This window comes from Gracilinanus agilis, chromosome 6 (assembly GCF_016433145.1).
Source record: "Gracilinanus agilis isolate LMUSP501 chromosome 6, AgileGrace, whole genome shotgun sequence".
NCBI lineage: Eukaryota > Metazoa > Chordata > Mammalia > Didelphimorphia > Didelphidae > Gracilinanus > Gracilinanus agilis.
In genome coordinates this window covers 237,225,667-237,248,975 of record NC_058135.1, presented here as the reverse complement: position 1 = coordinate 237,248,975, position 23,309 = coordinate 237,225,667, and the positions used below count along the sequence as shown (strand labels likewise).

At 37.0% G+C, this 23,309-nt stretch overlaps 1 protein-coding gene across 1 annotated transcript in view; it reads left to right on the top strand.

The window, feature by feature from the left end:
• The window catches only part of DENND2B (DENN domain containing 2B), a 266,694-nt gene that overhangs the window by 2,743 nt on the left and 240,642 nt on the right, over window positions 1-23,309 (top strand). Inside the window, exon 2 of the mRNA XM_044680976.1 lies at window positions 2,712-2,762. The gene's annotated coding sequence lies outside the window, so the exon portion shown is untranslated. The remainder of the gene's footprint in view (window positions 1-2,711; window positions 2,763-23,309) is intronic.

Below are 23,309 nucleotides of genomic sequence, written 5' to 3'. Positions count from 1 at the left end.
GAAGTGGCCACATGCAAAAAAGAGAAGAGTTGAACTGGGAGAATGAACAGACCAGTATTTGGAGTCAGGAGTTGAGAGAAGTAAGAATTAGTGGGTCTTTGCAATATAGGTTGGGAAACTAGACTATGAAACTTATTAGAATCACATTTTTTATCTCTCTTTTCCATTTATGGTATTCTTGTTTGTTCATGTATGAGATCTGTCTGGTAGTCTAGTAGATTATAAGCCCTTTGTAGGCAAGGACTTTGCCTAAAGGTGGTACAATAGATAGAATACTGGACCTGAAATCAGGAGTTTGAATTCAGCCTCAGACATTTATTAAATATGTGACCAAGGGCAAATTACTTAACTATTGTCTGCCTCAATTTTCTCAACTATAAAAGAGGATAATAATATCTAATTGCCTGGGTGTTTGTGAAGATCAAATGAGATATTTGTAAAGTATTTAGCACAGTGCCTAACAAAACAATGTAGTTGATTAATAAATGTTTATTTCTATCTTTAACAAAATAATAATTATACAAAAAGTTTAGTAGCCACTACTATTAGAAAAGCTATTAGAAATTAAGACCAACAATCGTGAAATTCTAGCAAAAGTTGATAGAGAAATCATTTGATTTACATGTTTATACACACATTTTTTTCTGGGTTATACATATATTATCATGTAATACATTTCCATATTCATTTTTGTAAGAGAATACTCATCTAAAATGAAAACCCCAAAATAACCAAATAAGCTAAAATTTAAAAATCATATGCTTTGATCTACATTCAGATACCTAACAGTTCTTTCTCTGGAGGCATGCACCTATATTTTAAGGAAACTAATTTTTTTATATAAAGTAAGGAACAGTAGATAGAGAGCTAGACCAGGAGTCAGAAAGGCCTAAGCTCAAATCTGGCCTCAGACACTTAGTAGCTGTGTAACCCAGGATGAGCAATGTAACCTCCTTTTGCCTCAGTTTCCTCATCTGTAAAACAAGGATAATAATAGCACCTACCTCCCAGGGTTGTTGTGAGTATAAAAAAAGGTAATATTTGTAAAATGCTTTGCAAGCCTTAAAGTGTTCTCTACAGCTGGGTCCTAATAAGTGTGAATAATGCATCCTCTGAAGTGGTTTTATGTATTCAAATTGCACCATTCAAAGATATAATTATGTAAAATGTGGTTACTGACTCCAGCCCAATGGAAATATGTTGTGGAAATTTGAATAATGCAACCACATTAAGGGATTCTTTATTCCTATTGATGAGGACCTAACTGTAAATGCCAATTCTTCTTATTGTTATTATGAAGATAAAAACTCTCAAAGCCTAGCTGATTGTCTATAGACTTTGTCATTCTAAATACCAGCAGCATCATTTTTTGCTTATTGTGTAAAATACTGTGATGGCTTAGCAGTTTGTTTGCTTTCTAAAAAACCAAAGGAAATTTTTTGCTTAAAAAGATGATAATTTGTTTATATTGGGCTTCTGTATGCATTTCCTGACAGGCCCTTGATGGTAACCCTGGAACAACTTCAGGGAACTATTTACTTCTGTTTATCCTTTCCAGATATCATAGTCTCCCCCTCCATACCACCTATGGATTGCTATCTAGGGCCTTTTGTATATGTTTAAAAATGTTAAAATATAGAGAGCTATCTGTTTAACTAGCAAAAGTGCAAAGTGCAAAAAAAAAAAGTGCAAAGCCTAAAGTGTGAGTAAGGGTGCTAGAAATGTATATTCTTAAGTATCTAATTGTATAAGTCACCTCACTTTTTTTTTTTGAAACCCTTACCTTGGTTCTAAGACAGAAGAGTGGTAAGGGCTAGTCAGTTAAGGTTGTGAGAAACAAAATTAATATCCAATATTCTAAGTATTATTTTAATAAGATTTATTAATAACAACTTGAAATAAAGAAAGAAAAGCCCTAGTAAAGAAAACTAGCTTTTTTTTAGGAAAAGAGAGCAAGAGGGTGGGGTTACCCACAACTATATACAAACAACGTAAGCCTGCAATTTGGGGATGAAAGAGTAAAGGGATGCTGGGAGATGAAGGAATTCTAGGAAACATAGTCCAAGGGTTCAAGATTTTCTAATTACACAAGTTTTAAGTGACTTGCCCAGGGTCACCTAGCTAGGAAGTATCCACTTAGCTGTGCATGTTACCCTACCTTAAAGAAACTCAAGATAGTAGGCTGCATGGAATAGTGGGAGGTGTGCTGGACATGGAGCAGAAAGATCTGGATTTAAACTCAAGCTCTGCCATTTATTAGTTTTGTAAATTAAGTTACTTGCTTTTTGTTCATCTATCAAATAGAGATAATAATGCCTGGCATACCCACTTCACCTCTTTATTTTATGAATTAAATCAGATAGTAGGTTAAATGCTTTGTAAACCTTCAAGTGTCATTATATAAGAATATACTAGCATAACTATCTATTTAATTTTGTTGTTCAGATGTGTCCAACCCTTCATGACCCAATTTGGGGTTTTCTTTGCAGAGATACTGGAATGGTTTGTCATTACTATTCCAGCTCATTTTACAGATGAGAAAACTGAGGCAAAGAGTGAAGTGACTTTCCTGGAGTCACACAATTAGCAAGTGTCTGAGACCAGATTTGAATTCAGGTCTTTCCAACTTTAGTCGTGGTGTTCTATCCACTGTGCCACCTATCTGTCCCACTAAGTCTGTCTAACATCGTCTACTTTTGGTTCTCTTCTAGGATATTGGTGGACTAACTCAACGAACTATCCTTCCAACTGCGTTTCATGATGTAAGCATTTGAAATTCTTTATCCATTTTATTTTTCCTATATGAATTACTGGACCTGCTGTAGGTTAGGGCAGCTAGGTCACACAATGGATAGAGTGCCAGGCCTGGAGTCTGAAGGAACTGGGTTCAAATCTGCCTTCATATATTTACTGGCTTTGTGACCCTGGGCAACTCATTTACTATTTGCCTAGCCCTGACCTTTTTATCTAAGAGTTGTTACATGGAGAAAAAGTAAGAGTGTTTTTTGTGTGTTTTTTATTTTAAAGGAAGGGGAAAAGTTACTGTAGAACTCTGGAGCTTAATGCAGTCAGGAGAGTGTCATCCGCAAACAAGAGTTTGAGGATTTAATAGTCTAGAGAGGAATCCTTCCTATTAAATCAGTGATTCCCAAGTGGGCACTACCGCCCCCTGGTGGGTGCTGCAGCGATCCAGGGGGCGCTGATGGCCACAGGTGCATTTATCTTTCCTATTAATTTCTATTAAAATTTAAAAAAATTAATTTCCAGGGGACTAAGTAATATTTTTTCTGGAAAGGGGGCGGTAGGCCAAAAGAGTTTGGGAACCACTGTATTAGATCCTGAAAAAGATATCCTCCACTACAGAAGTGAATTTGTTTGATAAATATAAAATGCTTACTTTTGTGTCTTGCTAAATGTTTGCTGATAATCAGAGGGTTCTAAATAAAGTTATTCTTTGGATGTATCTATTAAGGCATCTTGTAGGATCTGAAAATACACATGGGATTGATGAGGAAGAAGAATGCTTGTGTCTTTCAAAAATCCCAAGTCGCTCCCTGATACCAAAACTCTTAGGAAAACAAAACATCAAGTCTTGTAGTAACATTATATATGTCTACAAGTCATAAAATATCAGAATTTCCAAGGAATTAAAATTTGGAGTGATACATGAAGAACATAGTGGATACAAATAGGCTGCAAAATATTACAAAGACTTATTTGCACAAAATAAATGGTATAAAATTTATTAAACAGGAAATATCTGATTGGAAAAGGAATTAGATTGGTCATTTAGTGAGAATGAATTGATTGTGAATCAGTGGACAATCTGGATGACTTGATTAAAGGTATTAACAAGTATTAAAAGACTTAGAGGAGGGCTCCTTTACCTATCATGGAGAGACATTTCTTGGATAGTGTGTTGGAGCTCTCTCATATGGAGGATTTATTGGTGGACTTGAACAAGAATCATACAGGATAAGAAAACCTATGGACATTACAATTGCTGCAGATGAAGGGATGAAGGGAATACCCAGAGAGATGAGATCACATGTCCACTGACCATCAATGTATGGGAATCCTAATTACAATGTCCAAACTTATCTAGAAGGATAAGCTAAAGCCTGATAAGATTTTGCTTTTTATATATACATATTAAAAGCAGCATTGTATGTGGCTCATTGAATTGAGAGCCAGGCCTAGAGACCAGAGGCCCTAGGTTCATATATGGCCTCAATTACTTGGTAGCTGGGTGTGTAATAGGCAAATTTATAAATTAAGATTTAGATATTTAGGGTAAGATAACAGCCAGGCTTAATCAGGTAAGGCTGGAGGGTTCCGACCATGGAATGGTGAGAAGGGAGAATTTTTCCTGGAGTGACTCTGTTGTGGCTGAGGCAGTTAACTCTTATTGCCTAGCCCTTACCACTCTTCTGCTTTGGAACCAATACACAGTATATATTGATTTTTAAGACAGTAGGTAAGTATTTAAAAAAAGTAGCAATGTTATCAGGCTAGAGGAAGATAATAACCTTGCTTCCTGGGCTTAGTTTTGTTCTAATCTCTTTCTCTCTCCCATTCTTTTCATGGAAAAGAAAAAGAATTCTGGAATTGAGTAACTGTTGAACCACAATCCCCAGAGCCCTTGGCAATTTGCTGGAAGAATAGCCTCTACATGGATGATTACTAGCTGTGGTTTAGCTACTAGAAATAAAATAAGGAACCACATAGACTCTCAAGCCCTAAACTAGAAAGAGATTATTGACACAAGCTTCTGTGATCCAGAGGTAGAATTTTTTAAAAGATAGAATTAAGCCTGAGGGTTTAATTAGCTAGCTAGGAGGGGCTGTGCACTATTTATGTAATAAAGCTCTTGGTTCCTGGTATAAGGACTCTTAGAGTCCTGTTATTTTTCTTTCATTTTTCAAAAGAAGACCAGTGATATTACTGGGTGGTCTTAATTACTTGGGAATTGGATATAAATGAAGCAATTATACAGAGTTGTTAGCCTCACTCTCTCTTTCAGAATCCTAAAAGTCCAGTTGTAAGACAAAAGGTGAGATAACGATGATGGCCTGGGAAGCAGTGGATGGATGACCTTGGTGTCTTTGATGTCTGACCAAGCTTTCAGTGCTCCACAGTGCCTGCTTCAGCTACCTTTATGGCTATTGGAACAAATTGTACCTCTCTGCCCATTCTGCTGGGGGAAGTCTTCACCTGCATGGAATAGACATTTTCTAATATATGTTCTGAGAAACAGAAGCTTTTTTCCTTGGAGAGGAAAATCTGAAAGCTTTTGTTTCTCTTCTTGGGAAGGTTTTTTCATCCTAGCCTGAACCTAGCCTGAAGACCTTGTCACAGGTATTTCTTTTCTTACCCCCCCAACCCCCAATAAAAAGCTCTGGCAGGGAAAAACTACTCATGACTTTAAATTTTAAAAGCCTGCAGAGCTCATCTTATACAAGGAAGAGCAAGAATTTCAATTCAGAATTTTACTTCCTTTCCTATTTTCTCCCATCTGATTCTTTTTTCAAAAATTATTATTTATTTTAAAGCATTCTTTTCATATAAATTTTGAGTTTCAGATTCTCTCTGCCCCTCAAAACAACACGATATCAATTATACATGTGAAATAGTGCAAAATATATTTCCATATTAGTTGTATTGCAAAAAAAAAGAGAAAAAAGGGAGAAAATTATACTTCAATTTGCACTCTGAGTTCATCAGTTTTCTCTGGAGTTAGCATTTTTTTTATTATCATCATGAGGCCTTTGGGACTATCATTAACCATTGATCACAATAGCTAAGTGTTTCACAATTTATCATGATTACAACATTGCTGTTACTGTGCACAATGATCTGATTCTTCTCACTTTGCATCAGTTCATATAGGTATTGCCATGTTTTTCTGAAACCACTCTCCTCATCATTTCTTATAGTTACAATAATATTCCATCACAATCATATGCCACAATTTTATTCAGCCATTCACCAATTGATGAATGTCCTCTCAGTTTCTAATTCTTTGCCACCACAAAAGATCTGCTATGAATATTTTTTAACATATAGGTCTTTTCCCTTTAAAAAAAACTCTTTGGGGTACAGATTTGCTATTTCTGGTATTTCTGGGTCAAAGGGTAGGCACAGTTCTCCAGATTGGTTGGACCAATTCACAATTTCACCAACAGTTCAGTGTACCTATTTTCCCTCATCCCCTCCAATATTTGTCATTTCTGATAGGTTGAGGTGACACTTCAGAGTTGTTTTAATTTGCATTTCTCCAATTAATAGTGATTTAGAGTATCTTTTTATATGACAATAGATAGTTTTGTTTCTTCTTCTTAAAACTGCCTATTTGTAACCTTTGCCCATTTATCAGTTGAGGAATGGCTCTTATTTTTATAAATTGCCTTAGTTTCCTATATATCTGAAAAATGTGGCTTTATCAGAGAAACTTGCTATAAAATTTTTTGATATTCATTGTCTTTGGTATCTTTTGACAAAATGTAGTTTCTTTCATTATCTCTTTTAATTAGGTCTATTTTTGCTTTTTGCTTTGTCTGAGATCATGATTGTTCTTCTTGCCTTTTTTGTTTCAGCTGAAGAATGATTGATTCTACTCTAGTGCTTCATTTTATTTTATTTTATTTTTTAAAAAACCCTTGCTTTCTGTCTTAGAATCAATAATAGGTATTGGTTCCAAGGCAAAGAGTAGTAAGGGCTATTGGGGTTAAGTGACTTGCCCAGGATCACCCAGCTAGGAATATCTGAGGCCAAATTCAAATTCAGGGCCTACCATCTCCAGGTCTGTGTCTCTCTCCACTAAGCCACCTAGATGCCCCATTAGTTCTTTATTTTAGCATTGTGTGTCTTTCTGTTTCAAGTATATCTCTTGTACACAACATATTGTAGGATTCTGGTTTCTAATCCATTCTGCTATTCATTTCTGTTTTATGGGTTAGATCATCCCATTCATATTCATAAGTATGATAACTAACTGTGTATTTGCCTCCACACCATTTTCTTCCATTTATCCTTCTTTTTCTTTTTATCCTGTTTTCCTTAAAAGATTGTGTTGCTTTTGACTACTGTCTCCCTTGATCTGTCCCTCCATTTTATCATCCCCTCACTCATCTCTCTTATCCCTTCCCCTTCTTGTTTCCACACTGGGTCAGATAGATTTCTTTCCCCACCTGAGTATGTATATGTATTCTTTCTACTTTGAATAACTTTTGATGAAAGTAAGGTTTAGGCATTGCCCACCAACCCCTCCCACCCCGGTTTACTTTAATATAAAAACTCTTCCTTGCACACTTATTTTATATGAGAAAAATTTCTCCATTCAGTGTCTCCCAGTGTACCCATTTTTCTGACCCCTACATTTTGGAGGGCATCCCAACATAATAGGCTCACACAATGCCCTTAGATTCCTTCTAACTGCCCTAAGAATGGTAAAGTTCTTAGGAGTTACGTGTATCATTTTCCCATACAGGAATGCAAATAGTTTAACTTTATTGAGTCCTTATGATTACTCTTTTGTGTTTAACTTTTTATGTTCCTCTTGAGTCTTCTGTTTGAATGTCAAATTTTCTGTTCTTCTCTGGGAATGCTTGGAAGTCCTTTATTTCATTAAATATCTATTTTTCTCCTGAAAGATTGCACTCAGTTTTGCTGGGTAGATGACTTTTAGTTATAATCCTAGCTCCTTTGCCTTCTGGAATACTATATTCCATGCCCTCTGATTCTTTAATGTGGAAGTTTCCAAATCTTGTGTGATCCTGATAAATATTTTGTGATTTTATGTGACTGTGGTTCTATGGTATTTGGATTGTTTCTTTTTGGCTGCTTGCAATATTTTCTTTTTGGGTCCAGGAGCTTTTGAATTTGACCATAATATTCTTGGGAGTTTTTAGTTGGGGATCTCTTTCAGAAGGTGATAGGTGGATTCTTTCAATTTCTATTATATCTTCCAGATCTTAGATATAGAGGCCATTTTCCTTCATAATTTCTTGAAATATGATTTCTGGACTCTTTTTGATTCTGGCTTTCAGCTAGTTCAGTGATTCTCAGATTGTCTCTCCTTGATCTGTTTTCCATGACAATTGTTTTTCCAATGAGATATTTTACATTTTCTTCTGGTTTTCATTTTTTGTCTTTGTCTTATTGTTTCTCTAAGTCTCTTGAAGTCATTAGCTTCCAGTTGCTCAGTTCTACCTTTTAAAAAATTATTTTCTTTATTGAGATTTGTACCTCTTTTTCCATTTGGCCAATTACTTTTGAATAATTTATTTTCTTCAGTGGGTTTTTGTGCCTCTTTTACCATTAAGTCAATTCTATTTTTTAAGGTATCATTTTGTGTTGTTTATACCTCTTTTGCCAAGCTCTTAATTCTTTTCTCATAGTTTTCTTGCATTACTACCATTTCTTTTCCCAATTTTCCCTCTAAGTCATCTCTTTCTTAAACTCTTCAGGAATTCTTGTAGGCCAATTCACATTTTTCTTTGATGCTTTTCCTGGAGCTATTTTCCCACTTCTTCTCAGCTTTTGTTTTGGTCTTCTCTGCTTCTGCAGTAGATCTTTATGGTCAAATACTTTTTTTTGTTGTTTTGCTTGCTCATTTCCCTAGTCTATTTCTTTACTTTGAGCTCCATGTTAAAGTTGGGCTCTGCTCATCTAGGAGTGGGGGGGGGCACTGTCCCAAGCTTCAGGCTTTTTTTGTGCTGCTGTTTTCAGAGCCAGGTCTAATAATCTGTGAATTTTCAGTGCTTCTAAGGTGGTGTTATCCTGGGACACTGCTTTTCTGGTCTATGCTTTGATTTCTTGGTCTATACTCTGGTCTTTATCTAGGAAGAACCTCTGTTCTAGTGTAGTCACAAGTGCTATCACTCTTCTTTGTCATGGAACTGTGACTGAAGGCCCTGTTTACTTGTAGCTGACCATAAGTACTCCTTTCTGGTCTGGAATTGCAACTCAGAAATGCTTATGGGCAATAGAATTGCCAATTAACACCCTGCCAGCAAAGGGTTCCCTAAAATTTCTTTCAGACCAATTGTCCAGCCCTCTTACTGTCTCTGGACTGAGAAGTCCTAAAACTGCTACTGTTGTGACCATCTCTAAACCCACTGCTGGCACTTCTACTGCCTGGGCTTGTACTCATCCAGTATTATAGATTTGTCTTATGGACCTCTTAAGTGTCTTATGCGGGGAAAATGTCTTCCTTTGATCTTTTGTTGTCTCTGTTGCTTCAAAATTTGATTAGAGACATTATTTTAAAGTTGTCTGGAGGGGAATGTTGTGAGAGTTCAACTAGGTCCTGGCCTGTATTCTGCCATCTTGGCTTCCTTTCAGTAACCTTTTCATTTACATTGTTGTCATTTTGTGTGAATATTCTTCCTTTTGTTCTGCTTAATTTGGTCTGTATCAGTTCATGCAAATCTTCCTATATTCCTCTGAATTCCCTGTTATTAAGATTAAAAATAATAAAGACTGATATAATAATATAAATTAGTATTTTAATTAAAGCCATGCTGATAGAGATAAATCATTAGACCACACACTTGTAAGAATTCAAAACTGCTGCTTCAGCCATAATTACCTCCCCTCTCATCCTGAGCCCAGTAGCTAAAGAGTAGCTAAAGAGCTAAAAAAAGGATTTACTTTCGGGTTTCCTCTCATTTTAAACTGTTCTCTGCGTGGTGACGCAGACGTCCCCATGCCCAAAGAACCGAAACCAGAAACCCGTTGGACCACGGGAAATGTAGTTTGATAGTTCCCACGTGTCCATAGAAAATATATATACTTTTAGATGGCATTTCCCAAATTTCACTTTTACAGTGTATTTGTCATTTCTCACCATATAATATTCCATTAGTCATATACCATAGGTTTTTTTTAAGCCATTCCAGAATCAGTGAGCTCCCAATTCCCGCCCCCCCCCCCCCCCATTTCTTTGTTATCCCCAAGCAGGAAGCAAAGGTCATTCAGAACTGGGTTTACAAAGGTAATTCAGAACTGGGTTTACAAAGAGATGATCAGTTTGGAATCAAAGTACAGTTCAGAACCAGGCAGGCAAATTGAAGTCAGAGCATATATGAATACCAAGTACTGTGACAAGCAACATGTAAAAGAAAAGGAAATCAGGTAGAAATTGGAGACTAAAATTACCAGAGGGCAGAGAAAAGGTGGTGGTAAAAAATAAAGGCTATTAAAGTCAGGAACTTATCTTCTAATCACCAAGGACCAAAAAGTTACAAAAAAGGAAGAGTTTACAGTTTTAGCCAAAGAGTCTAGACCAAATTCACCAGAATTTGATGTCCTAGCCAATAATAAAAATTACATCCAATCAAAGAATGGGCTCTGCTTTAAGACAGGGAGCAGAGGGAAAGGAAGGAAGGGAACAGCATTTAAGTGCCTAGTATGTGACAGATACTGTTCTTAATGCTTTACATTGTGAAGGCTCATGATCTGAGCAGGATAACTTACTTAATATTGTTTTAAGGTTGGAGCCAAAGAGGTAATTGTCCTCATTGGAGATCAAAGGTCAGTCAAGACTGTCTTCAGAATAACAATTCTAAAAACTGTTGATGTTCTTCAACTATTGACTCTGATCTGCCTTTCAATCCATCCTGTATGCTTTTTTGTTGGTGACTCAGAATCATAGCATTAGAAATTTAGAATGGACCTTAGTGGTCTTCTACTTTAATCCCTATCTGAAAGGAATTCTTGCTTTAACATACCTGACATGTGCTCATCCAGCTTCTCTGCTTAAAGACCTCTGAGGAAAAGGAACGACACCTCTTGAGGCAGTCCTTGAAGCATGTTTGAATAATTCTAATTATTCAGAAGTTATTATTGCTTTTCCTCGACCCTTGAGGCATTGGATCTAGCTTTGTCTATTGGCAATTTCTACCCATTGTTCCTGTTTCTGCCTTATGAGGTCAAATATAATAGACTGAACTCCTTTCATGTGATAGACTTTCTAATACTTGTCCATAGACATTATATTCCTCTCCTCCTAGTCTTCTCTTTTTAAGACAGAGCATCCCTAGTTCCTTCAACTGATCATGAACCAAGAATCTTCAACATCTTGGTTGGCCTACTCTGGATACTCTCTATCTCATCAATAACCTTCTTCAACCCTGTTGTCAAGAATGGGATTCATTGCTCCAGAGGAGGTCTGATCAGGGTAGAATCTAGAGGAACTATCACCTCCTTATTCCCTGAACCTATGCCTCTGGTGCTTCTCTAAATGGTATTAGTATCTTTGGCTGTCATGTCACATTGTTGAATTATATGGAACTTTCAGTCTCCCTCTATATCTTTTACATACAAACTGATATACAATCAGGAGCCTCTTATCATGAACTTGAGTTGATTTTGAACCCAAGTACAAGACTTTAACATGCATTTAGACCTATTCAATTTTGATTCATTAGATTCAGTTCTAGTTGGTCAAGATCTTCTATGAGAAGATTCATCTTTGTAAGTTCAAATCTGGCCTCAGACACTATGTGACCCTGGGCAAGTCACCTAACCTTGTTTGCCTCAGTTTCCTCATTTGTAAAAATAACTAGTGGGTAAGCTAGGTGGTTCAGTGGAGCCAGGCCTAGTGATGGGAGGTCCTCGTTTCAAATCTGGCCTTAGGCACTTCCTGGCTGTGTGCCAAGTCACTTTACCCCCATTACCTGCCCTTTACTACTCTTCTGCCTTTCAACCAATGCACAGCATGGATTCTAAGATGAAGGTAAGGGAGTTTCATTTGTTTATTTTTGGAATGAAGTGACATTTTTTGGGGAAGGAAATGGCATATAGTATCTTTGTCAGGAAAACCCCAACTGGGGTCATGAAGAGCCAGACATGACTAAATAACAACTGACCAACAAGAACAACATAAAATAAGACTTTGAAATATATTGAGACCTATTCAATTCTGTTTCATTAAACTCAACCCAGTGTTCTCATGGGTCAAAATCTTTTTTTGTATCCTTTCTCTGTTATCTAGTGTATTCGCTGGTTGTCTTCCATTATCTTTCACTTGGTGCTATCAGCTTATTTAAGGAGCATGTCACCTTTGCCTTTATCCAAGTCGTTGATAAAATAACATTGGTAAAATAATCACAACAATGTCAATCCTTAAATGACTGGACTGGACCCTGGCTGATCACCCAAAGCAAACTCAGCATGAACCTTTGTTCTCCTGGACATCTATTGCTTCTTATCTTGGAGTAAATTCTCTAAAGCCAAAACATCTTAAGGGTCATAGTATATCATTGTGCTGGATCGTGAGGATACAGAGATAAAAACCAAGCTTTGCCTTCAGGGAACTTGCATTCTCCTGTAACACATACACACAGAAAAATAAAAACAAGAGTATCTTTAGGAAGGAAGGACCAGAAACAATTGAGAAACCAGGAAAAGTTTGGTCTAGGAAGTAGCGACAAAGTGAACCTTTGAAGGAAGATGTGGATTCTAAGAGGTAGAGATGAAAAAGGAGTATATTCTAGTTGTAATGATGAGGAAATGCCACCATTGTGCAGGCTTCTGGGCCACTTTGGGGGGGCCAGGTACCTTGGCTTAGTGGTAAAGGATATAGATATAGTGCTTTGTCGTGGTTCAGTAATTCTTTGGTCTCCATGATGGCAACAGTAGGAGAGAGCTGCTACAAAGAGTAAACCAGGAAGGGTTGTGCCTACTCAGGAGTCTTTAAAAGAAGTAACTTCACTCTCTGGCTTCCTCTCTACTGGACTTCATGCATCCAAGCGGATACCTCTTACCTACCCTCTTTCAGCCTCTGTTGATGTATTATCTTTCCCCACTGGAATGCAAACTCCATAAGGGCAGGGATTATCTTTTTGCTTGTATTTGCTTTGTATTCTTAGTTTAGCATAGCTCCTGACACATACTAAGCACTTATTAATGTCTATTGCCTTGCCTTCCCTTTTTTCAAGTGTGTGATCCTTTTCCTTGGACTTTTCATGAGAGGGGAAGGAAGGCATTTCCTCTTTTCTTCCCCCACCCTAGAAGCCATGGAAGTTACTTGGACAGAGCAGGGAACACATGTGTCTGGCTAGACTGAACCTAGACCTTGGACCCCACCTTCCCTCTTCTGCTTTGTGCTTCTTTCCCTGAGCAAAGATGAGAAGCACTAATCCTGAGATGCTTTTTTCCAGTCTGGGAGGCAATCTTATGTATTTGAGAGTTTGGGACTTCCTAGAGGCATTGGTGGGCACTGACTGACTCATTGGGGACCTTTGGGTTGATCCCATAATGCTGCATCTTTCAGCACTGAATTGACACACATTGCCTCTTTTAAAAAAATTCTTACTTTCTGTCTCAGAATTGATGCCAAGTATCTAAGTTCCAAGGCCAAAGAGAAGTATCATCTAAACAACTGGAATTAATTGGCCAGGGTCACACAGCTAGGAAGTGTCTGAGAGGTCAGATTTAAACCCAGGATCTCCTATCTCTAAGACCTGGCTTTCTACTGAGTCACTAACTGCCTCATATACATTGCCTCTTGAAAGTGATCCAAAGTCCTTTAGATCAGGGGAGCTCCCCTGTTTTCCTCCAATACACAGACATGGAGGACATGTCCATATAAAGGCATAGAGATGAGTTGGAATGTCAAGTTTAGAGGAGGGTTAGTATATCGGTTTAGATGCAACATTAAGTATAGAAGATGAATAATAGGAAATGTCTGGAAAACAGGTTGGAGCCAGATTGTGGATAGCTTTAAATGCTAGATTGAGTTTGTTAAAGGATGATGTTGGAAGCCAGGGTACTATTTGAACTGGGGTAGATTGAATTAACTCTTATACTTCCATACCACCAACCGGGGCTGTTGTGAGCCAAGAAGCCATGGAGAATTCTGGGATTTCTCTGTAGCAGTGGGGTCCAGCTGAGATCAGGTAACAAATTTTTGGTAGCCTCTCTTGGTAAGGTGATATGACTTTCTCTAGCAACATTTAGCAGCACATCAGTAGGAGCAGAGTATAAAGAAGTCAAACATCTTTATTAATTTTAAGTCTCTATATTTAAAATTAATAATTAATTAAAATATTAAGTGTTTATTATATGCTAAGCACTAGGAATACAAATAGGAAGTCCCTGTTCTCAAGGAGTTCACCTGTGTAAAATTGTTCACAGGCAGGGCAGCTGTCAAGGATAGGAGTCCAGAATGGCAGTGGCAGATCAGATGGCAAGACCTGCTGGTTCTTAGGGAGAAGTGGGGATGACTCAGGTTTGGAGTCTGTCAAAACATGAACAGTGATAGGACAAGGAGAAGAGATTCATAGTTAATGGAGAACATTATAATTAAATTTAGGATGTCCTCCTTGCTGTTTTTGACACATGACATTCCGTTTCTCAACCCTGGAAATTTCTTATTCCTCATCTCCACCTCCTGACTGCCTTGACTTTTAAGTTTCAAAACCTTTCCTTGTCTTTAATCTTAGTACCTTCCCTTTGAGACTGCCCTCCAATTTATCCTGTCTATATCTTGTTGGTTAATTGTTTTCATGTTGTCCCTGCTAGACTGAGAACTCTTTGAAAGTAGTGACTGCCTTTAGCCTTTCTTTGTTATCTCCTCTGGCTGGCACATAGTAGGTACTTAATAAATGCTTGTTGACTTGATCTGGCTTGCCAGTCCTCTAATACACAGAGCTTCCTTAGCTTGGGGCTCTCTATTAGATTTGACTAATTTTTGGTGTGGTCCCTTTCCTGCCTGTGGCACCCTATGGCTCAGGATCTATAATGATTCAGACTCTCTGATAGTTTTGATTATTGGGTCTCTGGGGTTTGAACTGAACTCAGCCTTATATGGTGGGGCATTAGGCATAGCCAGAAGACTATGCACTTGGATTGAGCTCCCAATTGGCAGAGCTGGGAATCAAAACCAGGTGACCTCCCTCTTGGATTTGTGCTATACCCACTAAGCAAGCAGTTTGTAAAGATTCAAAACATTGCTTAAGCCAGCATAATTTTCTTTTGTTATTGCAGAGTTTGAGTAAGTGAAATTTTGGAGATGATGGAATCTAATTGATAACTTCCTTACTATTTAACCTATAGATAATCTCTCTTTTAAAGTGTGTATTATAATAGTGATGATGCAGAGGAAAAAAGCCTGCCATGCAAATGTGGTATAAAACCATATTCTTTGTTAAAAGAACAAGTTAAAACAAGCTGATCTCTGTAAGCAATTATTATCTTCATCAAAATTCCTCGCTCTTATGTTTTGGTTTCATTGACCCAGCACGTATGCCTTTGGTTAATTAAGAAAAAAGGCTTTCTCAAACAATTGGACAAATTTAAAACACATATTAAATGTTTGTGCTTATATCTGAATGTAGCATCAGCTCAACAGGGGAGGGGGGGGAAAGAAAGGTTTGGCAAGAGAGTAGGGATCTCAAAAAACAAAAGAAAACAAAATTTAATGTCCTGAATATAAATGAACATTCTTTATCCATTACAAAAATACCATTTGTATTGGTATTCTCATTATGGGGAGCAACTTTCTTTTCTTTTATCTTACCTTTAAACACTTGGTTGGTATTTATCATGCTTGCTGGGTACCCAAAGTTGAATATTTTTATGCGGAGATAAATTTCAAAAGAGAGCTTGTTTAGCCTTTTTTTTTTTAAAGTTATCTAAAACTGAAAAATGTGTGTTCTGCATATTAAGGAAACTGTTCAGACGCTTTATTTGATGGTCAGAAGATTCAAGGCTGGATTTGTTTTTTAAAATTCCAAGTTTGCACATATGCAATTCACTGTGAAGAATGTGTCTTGGCCAAAGTTTATAAACTCAGTTTGGATATTTCATACTGCACAGGTGCTCTAGGTGGTTTTCTACTCTTTTTTTTTTTTACTGTTACATTTCAGTTATATTTAATGATTACATAGTATATTTACATTTTGATATTTTGGTGGATACTTGTGATTTTTAAAATATGAATACTTTGTTGACCAAGGCAGATTAAAAATCTTTCCATGTATTCTCATCTTATGAAATTCTAGTCCAAAATTTTCCACAAATCTGCCAAAAATCTAACCAATGTCCTGGGATGGCAGAAGGTTCCTCCATTAATTTTCTTTTATCTTATTAAAAAAACCATATCTTCTGTCTTAGAATTTATGTTAAGTATTGATTCCTAGGCAGAAGAGCAGTAAGGGCCACGCAATTGGGGTTAAGTGGCTTGCCCAGGGTCACATAGCTAGTATCTGAGATCACATTTGAATCTAGGATCTCCCATTTCTAGACTCAGCTCTCTATCCATTGAGCCACCTAGCTCCTGCCTCCCATTACTTTCAATGTTTTGTAGGTATTTGTAGAAATAATTGGACTGCTTTAAAAAAAAACTTCTTGATTATCAGGTTTGTTATACTGTCATAAATTTATTTGAAAAGATTCAAGTTACTTTTATATTTGTATACCTAGCAGTTTCCTTTTTTAAGTGTTAAAAATTCTTGTATGACTTTCATTCTGACAACTTTATCATCACTTATTACCTGTCTTCTCTGAAGATATTATAATGAAGTATTCATGTAAGATTAAATTTAAACTCTTGAAAGCAAGAAAATTTAAATGATACTCAGTAACATGTTACATTACATCAATACATCATCTGAAAACTAAAACTGTTGCTAGTAATATAGATTTCATATTTGGAAATATAAAATCCATAAAATTAAAAACCATATTGTACATCACAGTTCTAACTTGACTTTCTTGAATCTATGAATATCTTGGTCTTTAGGCCAAGTTTATCTGAAGTTATCCAAGAAGTACCCAGGAAGAAGGCATCAGGACCAGCATAGGTCATTAGTTTTTTTGAGGCAACTGGGGGTGGGTGGGGAAATGGAGTTTGTCATGTCCATTAGACTGAATTCATCTCTTTACCTCGGTTTTTCCCTCCATGTTAACTAAAGTGAAATTATGATTTTGAGTGCCTTTTATGTTAGTATAATAGTAGAGACAAGAAAACCACTGGGAAGAAAAAATATTTAGTAAAATAATTTTGAATTTAACTTTCAGAACAAAAACCTTGTTGAACATATATACTTATACCTCACATAGAACTTCCTTGACCAACTTTGGTTTTTCAGTAATACAATGTATGTGTGTATGTATGTAACTGCTTTCTCCCAAGTCTAGAGCAGTGATGGTGAACCTATGGCATGTGTGCCAAAGGCGGCATGCAGAGCACTCTCTGTGGGCACATGTGTTATGCCTCTCCTGTCCCCAGAATTCATTACTAGAAAGGCAGAGGGACTTGGGCAGAGTTGTTCCCTTTCTTCTCTCCACTGGACCTGATTACATTTTTTCACATCACCCACCCCTCTGCTCAGCAGCCCAGTGGGAGTGCACAGAGAGTAAGGTGAGCAACTCACGGGAAGTAGAGCTGGAGCACCCCAGCTGCTCCCCTTCCCCTCTTTACCTACACTGAGGACATTTTTCATTTCACCTACCCTCTGCCCAGCAGTCAATGGGAGCACTCCTCCCTCCCTTGTCTGGGGAAGGTGGGCAGCTCACAGTTGGCAGAGCTACCTCCCCCTCTTCACCTGCACTGAGGACATTTTTCATTTCACCCACCCTCTGCCCAGCAGCCCAATGGGACTGCTTTTTCTCTCTCCTGTGTGGGGTAAGGGGGGGGAGTGCCAGGGTATGACACTAGGTCTGGGGAGGGGATCAGGGGGGACACAGCACCTGGTCTCTAAAAGGCTGGCCATCACTGGTCCAGAATTTTGCTGAAGGGCAGCTTTGTGTTGTGTGGACAGGGAGATGTGACTCAATCATCGGAGAGAAACTGAGAGCCATACAGAGTTACTTGTTCAAGAGATTTTAGTGTCTAGAAATACTGGTTCTGGGACACACATCTGTGAATGGTAGACTGGAGCTCTTGGAGCTGTGGACATGTGTGTTCTTTGAACTCCAGGGCTTATAATTTTAAAGAATTCTGAGAGTAGACCTCTTCTGCTTGTAGTGGTTCTCTCTCTTTGAGCTGAGATCTTATCTCACTTCCAGCTGTATTCTTTGGTGTGATCTAATCTTTAGAATTTCTTTGATTTCTCTTTGGTGTTTTGCTTAGATAAATGTTTGGGTTTATTCACTATTTGTAATGGCCTTTTGTGTAAATAGTATTTGGTGGGAAGGGACTGAGCTGCAGGTATAAACTAAAGGCTACCTTTTCCCCTTAAGAATGATTATGGAAGGGGCAGCTGGGTAGCTCAGTGGTTTGAGAGTCAGGCCTAGAGGCGGGAGGTCCTAGGTTCAAATCCGGCCTCAGACACTTCCCAGCTGTGTGACCCTGGGCAAGTCACTTGACGCCCATTGCCCACCTTTACCGCTCTTCTACCTAGGAGCCAATACACAGAAGTTAAGGGTTTAAAAAAAATTAAAAAAAAAAGAATGATTATGGAAACAACTTTGGTTCTGAACCCCCTTAACATAATATAATACTCTTAGACTAGAGAAATTTGAAGGGTAGCATATAATATGTATCATATGTAATTGTATTCTTTGTGTGTATATATATTGCTTATAAATTTCTCTATATTTACACATATACTGTGTGTATGTGTAACTCTGCTACTAGGTCTATATCCCAAAGAGATTAAAGAAAGAAGGAAAGGACACATATATACAAAAATAATTATGGCAGTTCTCTTTGTAATGGCTAAGAATTAGAAACTGAGGGGATGGGATGGCCATAAAATGGGGAATGGCTGAATAAATTATGGTATATGATTGTGATGGAATATTATTGTACTATAAGAAATGATGCAGGGTTCTTTCAGAAAAACCTTGGAAGGAACTGATACAAAGTGAAATGAGCAGAACCAGAAGAACACTGTATACAGTAACAATAATGTTTTATCATGATCAATTGCAAATTACTTAGCTATTATACTTAGCAATACGATAATCTAAAATAATTTCAAAGGACTTTTGATTAAAATGCTATCCACTTCCAGAAAGAAAAAAAATCTGATGGAGTCTGAATGCAGATTGACTTATACTGTTCATTTATTTATTTATTTATTTTTGGAGCATGCTTAAAAATATTTTTTAAATTATTCTTGTTTTTTTTGGTTTACAATTTCTTTTGCAACATATTTGGCTAATATGGAATGTTTTGCATGACTGCACATGTATAATCTATATAAAATTTCTTGCCTTCTCAAGGAAGGAGGAGGAGAGATAAGAAGGGAGAGAATTTGGGACTCAAATTTTTTTTAAAAGGAATGTTAAAATTTCTTATTTATGTGTAAGAGAGAAAAATATTTTTTAAAGAAGTGATGATGGGAATAATTTTAGAAAAATATGGAAGACTTGTACATACTGATATAAAGTGAAGTAGCAGAACCAGAAAAACAATTTATGCAAAACAGCAATATTGCAAAGATAATCACCTTTGAATAACTTAGTAAGGACTCATGATGAAATATCTAACTCCAGATAAGAGAGCTGATGGACTGAAAGGGCATATTGAAGCATATCTTCTCTTTTTTTCTTTTTCCTCGCCTTTTTTGGACATGGCTAAATATGGTAATTTATTTTTCCAAGACCATATTTGGGGCAAGTAGGTGGTACATCAGATAAAGTGCTGGGCTTGGAGTTCAAATCCAGTCTCAGTCACTTACTAACTCTGTGAACCCCTGAGCAAGTTACTTAAACCCGTTTGCCTCAAAAAAATAAAGACTATTTGTAATAGATTTTGGTTTTCTTGTTTCCTCTAGGGGAGGGGAAGGTGAATGGAGATAATTCAGAGCTTAAAATAAAACTGAATTAAAATTGAATGGGGGAATGGCTGGACAAGTTATGGTGTAAAATTATGATGGAATATCATCAGAAATTGAATTAAAAAATAAACTAAAGGTATCCAAGAAAACATCAGTAACTACTAGCTCCCTCTCCCCACCAAAAAATAAAGGAGTTTTTACTAAAGGATATACTGTAAGAATATTTGGTCTAGAACACCCTCTTCTACCCCCTTAGTCTCTCATAAGTATTATATAGAGTCCAGAGGAAAATGAGCTCAAGATCAGAGAGTACATGTAGCTAATAGATTCCTCCTGGTTCTACCTTTTCCAAACTTTTGTGGGGTGCTCATAAAGTTCCTTTCCTACTGGGCTCCTTATAGATTCAAAGCTTCCTTTCCTCAATGTATCTTGTTTGTCCTCAGCACCCAATGTAGGTAACCATTGATGTCTAAATCCACCAACTCCACAAAGTTCCCAATATCTTTCTCAAGCTAAAAGTTAGTGAGAGGTTCACTCATCTTCTCCCTCCTCCTATTCCAAGTGACTCATTCCAAGCAGGGGTTAGTTTGAGGCTTCCACTACTTAATCTGCTTGATTCTTAGAATCTCAGTTCTAAACTAACTGTCTTGCTTTGTGCAAACCTCACAGGGCTTGACCAAAACTCTCAACCAAATTAAATAGATTTCTAATCCCACCTATTTGAAATGCCTTTGATTAATTGATTGTTTCTTCGAAGGTACCCACATCCTTATTCACATCTCTAATTCAATCCAAATGTGCTCTCACCTGAGAGGAGTATCAAGATTAAGTAGAATAGGCAATTGATTTATTCAGTCACCCTTTTTTCCAGGGCAGGATGTACAGGGTACAGAATGCACAGGGTCTAGACCTTGTGTAAGAAGACCTTTCAGTTTGCCAAAGATCTAATCAAGTGTTGCCCTCCTAGAGCAATATCTGAGCCTGGTGATTCCAGGTTTAGTGTGCCTGCCCTAGAGTTGTATCTTGATGATGGAGGTTGCCAGGTGTTTTATAGGGAATGTTGGAGAGGGCATTTCCTTAAGGGGAATTTGATTTCCCGCCTCTGATGTCACTGAAAGATGTTAACAATGGTCTTGCTTTCGAGGTGTCAGTTTCTAGTATGGAAAGTTCCTACCAAATTCCAGTAGGAGGCTCAGGTGTCAGGAAGAAAGAAGGGGTATGGCTAGGGGGAAGACAGCCTGTCCTAAGAAAGGCCATATAGGTCCAGAAAAGCAGAGGTTTGGGAGGACTACAACTAAAGTTTCCTAAAATAACGCATTGATAAATTTTTATTTTTAACAAGGGTTGAGCACCATATTATCTCTGTGCTGTTAGTCATATTTTTTTCTTAATCTCAGCAGAAATTCCTCAGGTTCTAGAGAAAAAAATCTCTATTCTCTCTCTTTCACTATATGCCAAAATTCCCTCCAGATTTCTATTCTTTTTGTTCATCAGCACAATAGCAGAAGGAACTATTCATTGGTGGAACTGTGTCAGAAAAAAAAAAACTCATGAAAAATCAGGAAGCTATTTACAAACAGATGTGGCATTTTATAATCACATCTGCATGTTTACCAAAATTGCTCTCTGAAGCTATTTGGTAAAGTCAGAAGTTGTGTATCACAATGCCCACAAGCAAACTGCAGGTTGCAATCCTGCTGATGCTGCAAATTGGCAGTGGGGTAGAACATGGGCCCTTGACCTCACCCTAGGTTAGAGCATAGCTTCTTTGTATTTGTATGAATGAGTGTATGTATGTGAGTCCTCTGGCAGTTTCAAATTTAAGCAGTTTTTCTTTGGGTAAAAGATAGTTAATTGTTAGAGTGAGTTTTTTCCATGCATCTACAGTAATAGTACCATTTTAGAACAAAGTGTATTCAGGCATTTTTCTTGTGGCCTTAATAGTGTATTTAAGCCTGTATTATGGAAATACTTTTAGTTTCCCTTTTTAAAACACTTTTAAATATCTGATTAAAAATGTAAACTTTTCTGTTTAAGATATTGGAAGTAGTAATGATCTGGTAGGGATACAAAATCCATCAGTTTTGAGTATATATTGTGCAAAGACACATGCTCAAGCTGATTGTGCTTGCTTAAGAAAGGAATTTGATAGTTGCTATGATGGTATGCATCTAACTCTTTCAATAGTATTGCATTAAATTTTTTACTTCACAGAAGACCAGATTTCTAGACTAGATTTCTTTTGGAAGAGAAGAGTGATTAAAAAACATTTTTTTTAGTTGGGAAAATTCATAGACATTGACAAGGATGTACTTCTTGATTGAAATTCCTTACCACCCCACTTCCACTGCTTGTATAGAATGAAATTAGAGGAGAGAGCAAAGAACTTGAGGAAATGGAGAGGCCACCCCTTTATTTAACTCTAATAACTAAGGGGACTATTGGTGGCTATGATTAAAGGAAGTAGCCAAGGCAGGTGGAGAAAAACAGCCTGGAGTTTTGATACCATATTGATGTGAAAGTCTATAGTCTGTAAATAGACCTCAAGAGGGAATCTAAATGCGACATAAAAGGATTCAGAATGAGTTGTTTTTTTTTTTTTTAAAGAAGATTCTATTTAATATGAGGTGTCAGGGGAAGGCCAGGGTATTTAGGGACTGCTAACACTAAAACCTCATTGTATCTAGATCTTTATTTTTTAAAAGATGTTGCTCTTTAGGACTATCTGCATTATTATTTTTTTAAACTGTCCTTCAATTTGGGGAATATTGTCCACCTCCAGAGAGAGAACTGTTGGAGTCATCTTTCATATCAGTGTATTTATGGTTTCAGTTATATACGAGTATGTTCTTACAACGATGACCAATATGGAAGTGTGTTTTGCATGACAATAAAAATAAAATTTAAAATAAAAAAGGGAGAAAGAAAGATACCAGGAAACATAAAAAACAAACAAAAAACTGCCTGTCATTAAGCTCTTAAAAAGTTGTTAGCATTCCCTTTCTTAAGATAAATTTTATTGCTGTATTTTGTTTTTACATTATCTACATTTCTAACTGTATTCTTCCCCAAACTTATCCCAGAGAACCATACCATATTATAAAAGAAACTTATAAAAACTAGTTATCATGAATTGCACTCATGGTCTCCCACCTCTCCAAAGAAGTGGGGGAAGGTATCTTTTCATACTTGAGGCTTACTTAGCTTAATCATTATAATTACACAACAGTCAGTTTCTATTGATTTGTTTTTGTTGTTCATTCCATTTACGTTGTTGTAGTTGTATATGTTATTTTCTTCATTCTATTTACTTCATTTTGCATCTGTTCACACAAATCTTTCCCTTCATTCTCTGTCTACATCATATTGTTTTCTCTGATACAATAATATTTCATGATGTTCATATACCATAATTTGTTTAGAAATTTATCAATCAATCGTTTCTAGTTCTTTGCTGTCACAAAAAGTGCTGCTCTAGAAAGAAAACTACAGACCAATCTCCCTAATGAACATAGATGCAAAAATCTTAAATAGAATACTAGCAAAGAGACTCCAGCAAGTAATTAAGAAGAT